The 13,827-nt window shown below is 38.3% G+C and overlaps 1 protein-coding gene across 24 annotated transcripts in view; it reads left to right on the top strand.

Moving 5' to 3' along the window:
* Positions 1-8,334: 8,334 nt before the first annotated feature.
* LOC107867384 (F-box/kelch-repeat protein At3g23880) overlaps positions 8,335-13,827 on the top strand; it is a 14,944-nt gene continuing 9,451 nt past the window's right edge. For 7 of the 24 annotated variants that reach the window (XM_047411004.1, XM_047411001.1, XM_047411002.1 and 4 more), the window contains exons 1-7: positions 8,379-8,539; positions 8,681-8,785; positions 9,179-9,325; positions 10,718-10,811; positions 11,007-11,574; positions 11,645-11,779; positions 12,823-12,875. The gene's annotated coding sequence lies outside the window, so the exon portion shown is untranslated. Of the gene's footprint in view, positions 8,540-8,680; positions 8,786-9,178; positions 9,326-10,717; positions 10,922-11,006; positions 11,575-11,644; positions 11,780-12,822; positions 12,876-13,827 lie in introns of all 24 variants that reach the window. The other 17 variants (XM_016713582.2, XM_047411000.1, XM_016713584.2 and 14 more) reach the window with 14 other exon arrangements.

Here is a 13,827-nt window from a genome sequence, read left to right on the forward strand (position 1 = left end):
AATTCAGTAAGTTTGAATTTTGGCTAAGGTCAGTAGTATTCCTTGGTCATATTATTTTCGATGATGGCATTAGAGTAGATCCTCAAAAGACTGAAGAAGTAAGAAATTGGCCTCGCCCTATTTCTCCAGTAGACATCAGGAGTTTCTTGGGTTTGGCTGGCTATTACAAATGGTTTTTTGAGGGATTTTATTCTATTGCATCCCCTATGTATAGACTGACTCAGAAGAAAGTCAAGTTTCAGTGGTCAGATCCTTGCAAGAAGAGTTTTCAGGAGTTGAAGACTCGACTCACCTCAGCTCTAGTTTTGACTCTTCCAGATGGTCCAGATAGGTTCATAGTATATTGTGATGCATCCAGGGTGGGCTTAGGTTGTGTCCTCATGCAGCATGGTAAGGTCATAGCCTACGCCTCCAAATAGCTTAAACCCCATGAGAAGAATTATCCTAGTCATGATCTTGAGTTAGCAGTCGTAGCATTCGCCTTAAAGATTTGTAGGCATTATCTGTACGGAATTCATGTAGATGTATTCACAGATCATAAGAGCCTTCAGCATGTCTTTTTCCAGAAAGATCTCAATCTTCGTCAGAGAAGGTGGTTAGAGCTCTTGAAGGATTATGACATGAGTGTTCTTTATCATCCGGGCAAGGACAACGTAGTGGTCGATGCTCTCAGTAGACTATCTATGGGTAGTGTTGCTCATGTTGAGGACAGTAAGAAGAAATTAGCTTAGGATGTTCATCAGCTTGCCAGGCTAGGCGTTCGCTTAGTCGATACAGAAGAGGGTGATGCATAGGTTCAGAGTAGTTCAGAATCATCTCTAGTTTTCGAGGTGAAAGAAAAGCAAGATAGAGATCTCAGCCTCGTCAAACTAAAAGAGTCAGTTTAAAATTAGAAAGTAGAGGTTTTCTCCCAAGAGGGAGATGTGTATTGCGTTGTCAGGGTCATTTGTGTGTTCCAGGTGTAGATAACTTGAGGCAGCAAATTCTTACAGAAGTGCATGGTGTGCGATACTCTATTCATCCAGGGGCCACAAAGATGTACCGCGACTTACAGAAGATCTATTGGTGGAGTGGGATGAAGAGAGATATTGCAGAGTTTGTGACTAAGTGCTCTACATATCAGCAGATTAAGATAGAGTATTAGAAGCCTAGTGGTTCTATGCAGGAGTTCACTATTCCTACTTAGAAGTGGGAAGTTGTGAACATGGACTTTGTGATGGGTTTGCCTCGAACTCGTGATCAGCATGATTCGGTTTGGGTCATTGTAGACAGAATGACCAAGTCAGCTCATTCCCTTCCTGTTCATACCTCTTATTCAGGTGATGATTAAGCCAAACTCTATATCAGGGAGTTGGTCAGATTGCACAGCGTTCTGTTATCTATTATCTCAGACAGAGGTATCCAGTTCACCTTTAACTTCTGGAAAGCATTTTGAAAAGGTCTTGGTACCCAAGTCCATCTCAGTACAACCTTTCATCCTCAGAAAGATGGTCAAGCAGAAAGGACCATTCAGACTTTAGAAGATATGCTAAGGGCGTGTGCAATTGATTTCAAGGGTAGTTGGGATAACCACTTGCCTTTGATTGAGTTTGCATACAACAACAGCTATCATTCCAGTATTCAGATGGCTCTATTTGAAGCACTCTATGGTAGGAGATGCAGATCTCCTGTTGGTTGGTTCAACGTTAGTGAGGCTGCAGTCATAGGGCTTGACCTTGTGTTCGATGCCTTAGAAAAGGTTCAGTTGATTAGAGCGAGACTTCGGGCTGCTTAGAGCCGACAGAAGTCCTATGCAGATATATGTAGAAAGGACCTTGAGTTTAAGATTGGTGATTATGTTTATCTAAATATCTCTCTCATAAAGGGAGTGAAAAGATTCGACAAGAAGAAAAAGTTCAGTCCCCGATACGTCGATCCCTTTAAGATTCTCAGTCGCTTCGGCAAGGTAGCTTATAAGCTTGAATTGCCTTGAGATCTAGCTTCAGTTCATCCAGTCTTCCATATCTCTTTGCTCAAGAAGTGCATGGTTGACCCAGTAATTTTAGTCCCTATTTAGAGCTTAGATGTTAAGAACAGTCTCTCTTATGAAGAGATTCCAGTCGAAATTCTTGACTATTAGATTCGTAGACTGAGGAATAAAGAAGTCCCTCTAGTCAAAGTTCTTCGGCGAAATCAGTCCGTTTAGGGAGCTACTTGGGAAGCAGATATGCGTACCAAGTATCCTCACCTCTTCTCCGCAAATTCAGATCAAGCTCAAGTTAACAGTTCTCCTTAAGCTTATTCAGTTTCATATTCATGTTCCCATTATAAACTTGGTACCTATTACCATTGCATAATCAGTCATGCATTCGTGTATCATATCAGTCACGTAATCATGCATCAGATATTCATTCTCATTTTGAGAAACTCAGTTCATCAGAACACTTAGTCATTCATTCATGAATCAGTTACCCATGCATCAGATATGTATGAATTAAGCTTATTAGTCATGCCAGTCATGAAGTCATGCTTTAGTCGTTCAATTCATGTTTAATATTTTTTCTCCCCTCTCAGTCAGTCTCATTCGAGGATGAATATTCCCAAGGGGGAGATATTATAAGATCCCGCAAATTCATGCATCAAATTTTAGCTTCGTAGGCTTTTTAAAAGACCCAACACTTAGAAAATTTTGGTAAGTGTTCAACGCTTAGTCTCATTTTAAGCCTTCGAACTTTGGAGATTTATTTGACGGCCTTTCCAACATTTGATTTTTGATTTTCAAATTGCGTTGCGATCGGGAAATGTTGTAGTACATCTCGGGTAAGTTTCAGAATTTTTGGGATAGCATAAGGGTGAGTTTGGATATGCAAAACAGTAGCTCTCCGCGATAAGGGGGCATCGCCCAGCTTAGAGCACCGCTCTAAGCAAGGTGCCGCCCTGGCTAGAGCGGGGGACTAAGCAGGGTGCCGCCCTGGCTGGCGCCTTGTGCCCAGTTTTACTGCATTCAACCTCCGTGCATTGAGCGGTAGTTTGGTCATTTTCCCTACCCTATATATACTCATAAACACGGGATTTGAGTATTTTGAAACCAAAATATTGGGTTTTCTCAAAATCCTCTCAAGAACACAAGCTAGGGTTTTCATAGAAGATTCAATTTCAAGGAATTATCTTCGTAAAACTTCGTGAAATCACAAAATAAGGTATGTGTTGTGTTGATTTATGGATTCTTTTCATCCATAAAGCTCAAGAACCCTCTTTTAAATTATAAAGTATGATGTCTATTTTGTTGGGTGTTGATGATCATGTTGTTGATGTTGAATAATTCCCAAGTTGGAATCTTTATGTGTTATTATGAATTTATGACATCATATGAGTTGAAAGCATGTAAACTTGGTTGTTAATGATGTGTAATTTGATGATTTTACCAATGCCTAAGTAGTGCATGTAAGGTGTTTGATAAAATGCCTAAGAGACTAGAAATCATACATTATAGATAAATTATGACCAAATTGACAAATGCATGCTCTAACCTTGTGAGCACAATAACTTCTATGGTACTATTGTTGGTTGTGATTGTCGATGGGATGCTTATGATACTAGATTAATGAGCTTATGACATGTTGATATATGCATTCCAATTCATGTACAAGAATATGAGAACCATGTGTAGTATGAAATCCCCTATTTATGGTATTATGAATTATGGACTGTAGTCCTATGATCAAGAAGTGTCATGTTGTGTCAGTTTCCTTCCATCGAGTCCTGGGGGTACTTGTACCCAAAAAATATAGTTGTGTGCCTAGAACCGAGTCATGTTTTCGCGATATCTTCAGTCAAGCCATGATCCATAGAACTAAGTCAGTCATGTGACTTAGGAAAATCTCAGCAAATCTCATGAACTCAGTTAATTATCAGAATTCAGTAACATTCCGTCAGTCAACGAAATTCAGTAAACTCAGTCCATGTATCGTTCAGTTAATCATGTTCAGTGTCCATTCATATGGGAATAATAATTAGCACCGAGTGAACCCAAGGATGGGAACTCACCTGTTAGATTAGGGTGTAATTCTTAGTAGCGATCCTTGCGTTCTAGAACTACGTAGCCAACGTAGGATTGAGACATCATACCTGCTAGTTAAGGATAGATGAGGTGGCTTAACCTGTCAGATTAGGGTTCCCACCGTTCTCATTAGAGTACCTGCCAGATTAGGGTATTCACAGTTGTCCTTACCAGTGGCGCGGTGTTGACACCCTTCCAATCAAGGCACAGATTGGACCCCAGCTCAGCTATTATAGCGTATTTTTGGGTCATGTCGATTAGATAACTATTTCCCCCAGTCTCAGTCCCAGTCTCAGTAAAAGAACTCAGATAGTTCTTTAGTTTTCAGGATTGTCAGATACAGTCAACTCAGATACAATACGAAATTCAGCTAGTTCCATCAGATTTAGGACTGTCAGATACAGTCATTCATGTTATCATGTTAGTTATTAGTAATTATGTTTTATGTTTTCATGCATGTATTCTCACGTTCATAGTAGTCAGTTAGTTAGTATTGTTGATGCACATAAACCCCATGCATTATCCTACCTCACATGCATACCCGTACATTCAATCGTACTGACGCATTCGCGCTATGGTGTTTTATTCTATACCATAGGTCCAGAAGCACGAGCTCCAGAGCATCAGTAGCTTTCCAGTTTCCGTAGTCAGAGTTAGCAGTGAGTCTTCATCCTTTGAGAACATGATCATTACCTTATGTTATTATTTATTTTAGTTTAGTTTTGCTAGACGGAGTTAGTTGGGGACATGTACTATTCAACTCCTTATTCAGACAGTATTTAGAGTCTTTCAGACTAGATTTCAGATTTGATTCAGATTTCAGTTGTTTCCAGTTTGTTTTGGTATTGTGATACTGCCTTCAGATGTTATGTTTTATTCAGATTTGAACCTTATGGCCTTACAACTTTTACGTATTCCGCATTTATATTCCATATTATTGCAGTGTATAGGTACAAATATCAGTCATGGGTTAGCTAGTGGTCCTTCGGGATTGTTAGCACCGTGTAGCATTTTGGTTACCAGAATTTGGGCGTTACAAATTATCATGCAATTTAATTTTAATATTAAAATTCACCAATATAAAGAATAGAAAAAGGGTGAAGAAAAAATGACAATTAATCACCCACACAAAACAATAATAAACCATAAAGTAGTGCGACAAAATAAAATGAACAACAATATTATAATATCCATGGCTAAACCCCAGGCTACCATACTATAGTGAACGACAAGACTCCTGCCCGACTAAACTTCTACTCTAATGTGGGTCCTTTACATCTCCCTTCTACCTAACTAACCTTTTACTCTAATACATGTTCCCACATCCCCCTCTCTAAGGTCATGTGCTTGATAACCTAAATAAGTGTCATGTCTGTCTAATCACCCCACCTCGGTACTTCTTCGCCCTATCTTTACCCTTCTTCGCACCTACTATATCTGATTTCTCGCACATATTCATTAAGTCATTTGAACCTCGCTTTATCACATGTCCAAAATATCTCAATCTCGCTTCTCTCATCTTGTCAACATGGAGGCCACTATCACTTTCTCACGAATAACCTTATTTCTGATTCTATTACACCTAATATATCCCCCCATCCATCTCAACATCCTTATTTCTGCGACATGCATCTTCTAGACATGAAACTTTTTGACTGGACAATACTCTATTTCATATAGCAACGTCTGTCTAACCACCACTCTATAAATTTTACCTTTAAATTTTGATGGTATCTTTCTATCACACTAAACTCTAGAGGCAAGACTCCACTTCATTCACTTCGCACCAATACGATGACTGATATCACCATCTATGACCCCACTACCTTGGATTAAAGAGCCATGATATTTGAAATGATCACTCTTGGGAGAGCCTCTGTATCCAGATTCACTTCCACATCTCCTTCATGCAACCCCTCACCGAATTTACATTATAGATATTCCATTTTGGCCCTACTCAATTTAAATCCTTTAGCTTCTAGAGTTTATCTCCACACTTCCAACCCATCCTTCACGCCGCTACACGTCTCATCAATCAGTACTATGTCATCTGTAATAACATGCACCAATGCACTTCATCTTGGATGTCCTGCATCAATACATGTATCACCACGACAAAAAGACAAGGACTAAGAGTTGATCCTTGGTGCAACTCCATTTCCACAAGAAAATGCTCTAAGTCTCCTCCTACCGTCTTAACATACATCTTAGCCCCATCATACATGTCCTTTATTACCCTAATATAAGTCATCAGTACACCTTTAGCCTCGATGCATCTTCAAATTAAAGGACTTTTTTGAAACTTTATCATAGACCTTTTCAATATCAATAAACATCATATGTAAGTTCCACTTCTTTCTTCAGCACTGCTCTGCTCTATCGGTCTCCTCACCAGATGGATGTTTTCCATAGTAGATCATATGAATTCAAACTGATTCTCGAATATGGACACACTCCTCCTCACCCTCATCTCAATCACGCGCTTTTAAATTTTCATAGTGTAACTAAGATATCATGAATAATAAGACTAAGTTGATATAATAAATAAATTCTTAATAAATATTTTTTAGGAGAATGTAAGTCAATCAGTACCAATTATTTTGAAATATAAGAAATATGATAGCAAATTAGGAGTAGAAACAGTGTGTACCTTAATATGTTGCAGCGGAAGTCGTTGAATTTGCTACTGACAGAATCGCCCCAAATCAATCTTCATCTCTCTTCAAAATGAAGTATTATTTCACAAACTAAATGCCTTCTTCAGTGTTTTGTTCTTGTTTTTTGTGTTTTTAGTTACTCCTGAGATTTTGCCCTGGTCACCAAATATTTGTTAGAAAAAGGCCCACAAGTCCAACAAAACCAACAAAGAGAAACAATAAATATCTTGCAATGCTGTGATATACTCAACTAGGCAACTAGTTAACCCACAAGTAGTCAATTGCAAGAAAGTTGAAGTCAGTATCCTTCAAAATTACAGTTCTAAATGTAAATATACTGTGATGTAACTTGCAATGCTCGGACTCTAAAAGATGTTACCACATCCATGTCAAATTCTTCAAAAATACACTACTTTTGGAGGATTTGACACGTTCGTAGTGACATTTTTGAAGAGTCTGAGCAACATAGCTTCCATCAACAAGTTGAATCGATAGTGATTGAATGTATCTTTTCTTCAAACTGATAGTAGCCTAACTATCAAGTTACATCACAATATGCAGTTACCTGTAGTTCCAGAGATCAAATCCAGTTTAAACAGATATATAGACAAGAAGTTACTTATTATAAGTATACATGATCTCTTCTCTCCTGGTGATTCAAAATCTACAGACGTAATTAATTTGAATTTGCAATACATGACTACTAAAAAGTAGGCATAGAAGTCCCTTCTGAAAGGTTTTTTAACGTCCAGTTTGAACTCGAAAATTTCGCTTAAAATATGATGGATTATTGACATTTCACTCTACCTCCTGTGGGGTGTTGCAACTTGATTAACTTGTTAAATTAACTGTTTCTTTCCATGCTTGAGAAATAATTAAGAGAGCTTTAATTTAAACACAGATGTTTATAGGCCCCTTGGCAACAATATAGATGTTATACGAAAGACATAATAAATAAATGTTTCTTTATCTTGATTTAAATTTTAATTTTGGTGTACACAATTACATACTTTGACTTATATAAAGTTGAACAAGAAAACACATGCATTATATGTGACATCCTACATGGCCAATCCGTGTTCTATATGACATCTGATGTGTCTTGTGCTACGTAAGATGTATGCGTCTATTTGTTTGATTTTATATAAGTTTAAGTGTCGACGTATGAACATTCAAAGTTAAAGGTCATAGATATAAGTTGAGTCCAAATTTAAGAATATATTTATGTATTATGCCAATATGAAACAAGTTACTTCATAATCTCTTTCTAGTTACTAAACTACCCTTATTTAATAAAAATATATTGAAAGTAAATACTACACCCTCCATACAATAATAATAATTGTGCATAAGTTGACTTGATACATATTTTAAGAAACAATAAATAATATAATAAATTCCATACTTTCATAAATATATTAGATAATATTATTATAATTATTTAACAGCAGAGAAAAAAAAGAAGTACAATATTATAATTATTTATTAACTAAGTATTTTTTTTTTTTTTTTGTATAATGAATAAGTAAAAATAGAGGTTGAAAGTATTAAGCAGATGAAGTACAAAAATGACGACATACCAATTTTACATTTACTAAATCAAAAGATATAAATAAGCATCCAAACAGTGTTAAGAGTACATTACAACGTTACTACTACTGTTTTCTCCCCCCCCCCCCCCCCCCCCCCCCCCCCCCCCGAAAGCAAACCCCTACACCATTTTCATTTTCGTCTTTCCTTGTCTTTCACATTACATCGTTCGACTCCGGTTTCGTTTTTCGAATAAATGATGAAGTAACACTCTATTTTTGCAGTGATCAATCTTTGGCTTTGCTTCTTCTGGGTATTCATTACTTTTTTGTTTAATAGGAGTACTATTCTTCCTCATTTTTTACTGCAACATTTTCTTACATTCTGTGTATTTTGTTGTTTTGCTTTTAGTTAACGTGATGCATGGGTTTTTCTTCTTTATTTAATCATACAGGTGATTTGGGTAGCAGATGTTCACTGAGGCCTTGATAACAACAACGCTCTCAACTCTCAAGTGGGTTAGAGAGGAATCATTTCGGATAATTTATCTATTGATTGTGTATGGGTTTTGTTTTTTTAGGGTTTTTATGTAAATGAGGTTTCTCCATATTCTTGAAATTTGAATTTTTATGATATTTATCTTCTGATTCCATATGGGCTTGTTTTTGGTTGTTTTTTAGGGTCTTTATCTATGTGGGGTTTCCCACAATCTTGAAATTTTGAATTTTGTGATGTCATATTTTTTTTTTTTGGTCCTGTTGTGTGAGTGATTTTGATTTTTGATTTTGAAATTGAGCAAATGTGATGTTTGTGAAGTGGCCGATTCTTGATTTTTTGTTGCTTTCATTTCATTTGAAAGTTGAAATTGAAATTGAGCAAATGATGTGATATTTGCGAATCGATAGATTATTGATTTTTTGTTTCTCATTTGAAAATTGAACTTGAAATTCAGGGTTCTGGGCAACAGAAAAAGGAAGTTCCTTGCTCTATTTTACATGGAAGATCAAGAATTAATCCAATTGTCAGCATAAGAACTGGGGGGCGTAATGTTGGACTTCCTCCGCCTTTGAAATTCTCGAGTGGAAACAAGACTCAGAAGGTATTAATTTCTGTAGCTATGTTTTGAATTGAGTTTCCAATTGTTTAAATAATGTGTTCTTTGAAAATGGAATTAGCTTTAGAACTTGATTGCATTTATTTATGCTATGATCTTATTAACCAAATTTGAAGCAGTCATTCAAAGATATCCTTTAAGGAATATACGATGCTTGTCACTAAAGGTTGTCTGAATGTGCTCTTATGTGATGTTTTCATCTGCACTCTTACTTTAGATTCTGTGCATTGCTATTTCTAAGAATTATAAATGTTAATTTTTATCTTCCACGACTTGAGATTATGTGACTATTTAGCAATAAAGGGTGTGGCCTAATGTTTAATGAAGTGGTTAAGAATCATGAGGTCTTAGCTTCAAACCCACAGGAGACAAAATACTTAGTGATTTTCTTCCCATCTGTCCGGGCCTTTATGGAAAAAGTCACTGGGTACCTGTACTAGTAGAAGGCACCCCATGAACTTAGTCAAGATGCGTGCAAATTGGCCAGGACACCATGGTTATTGAAAAAAAAAAGGATATTATGTGATTATTTACTCTCTTTTTTTTTTCTGATAAGGAATTGTTGACGATGTACTAAAAAAAAGGATCATTAGCTATTTGAGAAAATAATTGTTTCACATGTATATGACTTAGAATTCCTCAACTAGGTATTGTAGTTCTGAGTTTTTCATTTGCAAAGTTTCCAATTGACTTCCATTTTGTTTTTTGTTTTATGATGTCTTTTTATACAATTTTGTCCTAAGCCGGGGGTCTATCGGATATATCCTCTCTACTTCATTCCGAGGTAGTGGTATGGACTGCGTACAATAGGGGTAGGGGGTAGGGGCACCAACTCCCAGCCTGCGAAGTTCTAGCTTAAGTATCCCCATATCAACCCCACCTTGTGGTAATATATTGGGTATGTTGTAAAGTTTTCAATTAGTAAAACTAAGATTTACTGGTGAACTGATTATGTTATACTAGTTGTTATGAATGCTTTCTGCATTCGAACATTATCTTGAAGATGAAAAATTGTGGGGACAAAAAATCCAAATATTTTATGCAAGAATGTGTTCAATCCTTTTCTTAATAAAGATGATAATTATATTAATAATGGAAAAATCATGTGTACAAGCAGTATACCATGGAGAATCTACGACATAATATGATTGTCTATGTTTGGCGAAAGACACCCAGTCTTCTAGGAATTCTGTATGAACAGGAATTTAGTAGGTGCACCAAAAAGAAACCAGGAATGATAGGCCATTCCTCAGATATACATGTTTTTCTCTATATCTTGAAAAGCTCTCCTATTTCTTTCCTTTCATGGGACTCACATGAGTGCCAAGGTTAAGACATCCCTCGCTCTTCAACTTCTCTTCCTTTTGTTCATTGCAGCCTGAACCATCTCAAAATCTTACAGCACAAGTGGGTGGTCACCTTCAATGTAAAAGGTGGTGGTCACATTCACATGATGCGCCAGTCAACATATGTAATCCTTCTTTTTCTCAAATTTTCAACTGTCAGGTTTTGCTAGATAAGTAAAGAGCACGCTTTTCAAACTGAGAAATGTGAATAGTTTGATTCCTCCCTCAACAAGAGGTGATGATAATATGACTGTACTAAAATGATCACCAAGGCTGATTAACTATTATTGATGGCTACGGTTTCCTTTTCCACTTTGCAGAATGTTTCCGAGTTGAATTTAAATTGAGCTACTTGTGCAATGGATTTTTTCTCATGTACTACGTGGTTACTCATATCATCTAGAGAATGTAGACACTCTCTTATGAAGCCAGTTCAATCACTCTTAGGATATGACCCCTGGGAATTTACAAAAGAAGGCCGCTTCTGATGAAGATTTTTCCAGTGCGCCTCCATTTTGCAGTTCTTCTGCTGGAATCAATGAAGTTGATGAATGGACCCCTGCCTCTAGAACAGTTAATGTGCAATCTATGGAAGAAGATAGTGGTCTCTCAACTAAGGCAAATAGTAACATTTCTTCTGGCATAAACCACCAGGTCAAAGTTCCAAATCATTCTGGCTCTCACTCACCTGTGACATTTGTTCATGAACTAGTTCCAAAATCCAAATCTTTTACGCGGGCCTTAATGCCTTTCCTCTTTGAAAGCATAATACTTCCTGAATTTCAGTTTATATCTGCTTACACCTGTTTTTAGGACCACTGCTGCTGCTGCTGAAAGTGGAGGGCCGTCAGGTTCTTATCCCGCTCGCCTTCCAACTTTTCATGCCAGGTACCTATAAACAAATTTACAATGTATTAGTCTTCCAGTATAATCCATGATGATTTTCTATCGTATACAGAGCATTGGGTCCGTGGCATTGCGTGCTTGCATATGATACGTGTGTGCGGCTTTGCCTGCATGCTTGGGCTAGGGGTTGCGTAGAAGCTCTGATGTTTTTGAAAAGTGATTCTGCTCTCTTAAGGAATTCATTTGGGTCAGTCTTTTCTCCTGTTCCACGCTCTTGAGCAGTTGCTGTGATCTTTTCTGGATTTAGTGTCATTTTGAGAAGAAATCTATAACAAACACTGAAAGTTACCATTTTAAAGAAAAAAAGGGTCTATGATTTGTAGCATCCTATCTTTTTCTTACATTTAGTCTTGCAGAGATGTTAGTTTTAGCTTTTCCTAGCTCCATCCCACTGTGTTACAATTATTCTTATTCTACAATTAAAGAATCTCTTTGGAGTCTTATTAACCTCTCAAGGAAGCGGCTGGGTAATGTACAAATGCTTGTTGATGACAAGTATGAGTTCATATTGTAGAAAAATAGAACTTGAATTCTTGGTATGTTGTTGTTGAATGTTCAGACATTCTATTTGTCTAACTTTTGTTTTCTCCCAATTTTTTTAAAAGAATCTTTGAACGTCTTTGTCGACTGTCAACAACCTGGGATATGTTGCCTTGATCAGATCTGTGTTTTTCATTAATTTAGGAATTTTGAATTGTCAATGAGTTCTGGTTAATGTCACTGGTAAAGTTGCATGTGATCAGGAGGAAACATGGAAACATCCTCTTGCCGAAATGCATTGTAAGGCTGTGTATTATAGAGCCTTGTGGTCCAGGCTTCCCCGAATTCCACGCATAGCGAGAGCTTTAGTGCACCGGACTGCCCTTCTTTTTAATGAGTTTTTCTTAAGTCTTTTTTTCTTGATTCACAGCTTAATAACATCCAAAAATATCTGTTAACTATTCAAGCTACTAGTAAATCATTTGCTTTATCTGTATTTTGCAAATACACATCTGGATGAATGTTCTGATTCTTGACTATCCTTGTTTATATATGCTATTTAGAGGATTAAGTGGAGAAGTTCTTTTGTGCTTAATGGTTCTTTGTTTCCTTGATTTTATTCTTCTTCTTCCTTCTCTTGTATAATCATTTTTATTCTTTTATTATTTCCATCTTTAAGATTACTTGAGATTATGTGCTTTTAGTGCCAATTTTTTTGCTTTAACTCTGCATTTATTGTTTGCTTTCAAGGCTAAATCTGGATGGAATGTCATTGTGAGCAATCATCAGAAGTGTAAATAACTGTGAGTACCTTTCTATATGGTTTATTATTTTCGTAGCTCTAGGCTGAGGGTTAGACGGGTTGGGATTAAGTTAGTGGGTTAGATAGGTGGGTAGGGGGGGTAGTAAGTTGGGTTGATTTGGTTGGTATGGTTTGAGGGTTGGGGGTGTAGGGTGGGTTTAGGGTCCTGGGCTTGGGCTTGGGCTTGGGCTTGGTCCCGAGCCTGGGAAAGGAGGGTCCTGGGCATGGGCGTGGTCTTGAGCCTAGGAAGTGTAGGGAGAGTCCTGGGCTCAGTCATAGTCTCGAGCTTGAAAATTCTAGCCTCGAGTGTAGTCTCGAGCTTGGAAATCCTAGGCTCGAGTGTGGTTTCGATCCTGGGAAGAAAGGATCCTTGGCTCGGGATGTAAGAGAGGGATTTTTGGGCTCGGGCGTGGTTTCGAGACTAGGAAGGGGATACAGGGGGCGTCCTAGGCATGGGCGTGGTCTTGAGCCTAGGAAGTGTAGGTAGAGTCATGGGCTTAGGCATAGTTTCGAGCTCGAAAATTCTAGCCTCGAGCGCGGTCCCGAGCCTAGAAATCCTAGGCTCGAGCCTGGGAAGAAAGGGTCCTGGGCTCGGTATGTAAGAGAGGGAGTCTTGGGCTCAGGCGTGGTTTCGAGACTGGGAAGGGGATGCGGGGGGGCGAGTCCTAGGCTCGGGCGTGGTCCCAAGCCTAGGAAGGGGAGGGGTGGTTGGTCCTGGGCTCGGACGTGGTCTCGAGCCTGGGAAAGGGAGTGGGGGCATGTCTTGGGCTCGGTGTAGTCCCGAGCCTGTGAAGGGGAGCGGGGGTAGATCCTGGGCTCGGGTGTGGTCCCGAGCCTGGGAGGAGGGGCGAGGCTTGGGCTCGGGCGTGTTACCGAGCTTGAGAGGATGAGCGGGTCCTGGGCACAGGCGTGGTCCCGAGCCTTGGAAGGTGGTGGGGTCTTCGGCTTGAGTG

This window comes from Capsicum annuum, chromosome 4, assembly GCF_002878395.1.
Source record: "Capsicum annuum cultivar UCD-10X-F1 chromosome 4, UCD10Xv1.1, whole genome shotgun sequence".
Classification (NCBI taxonomy): domain Eukaryota; kingdom Viridiplantae; phylum Streptophyta; class Magnoliopsida; order Solanales; family Solanaceae; genus Capsicum; species Capsicum annuum.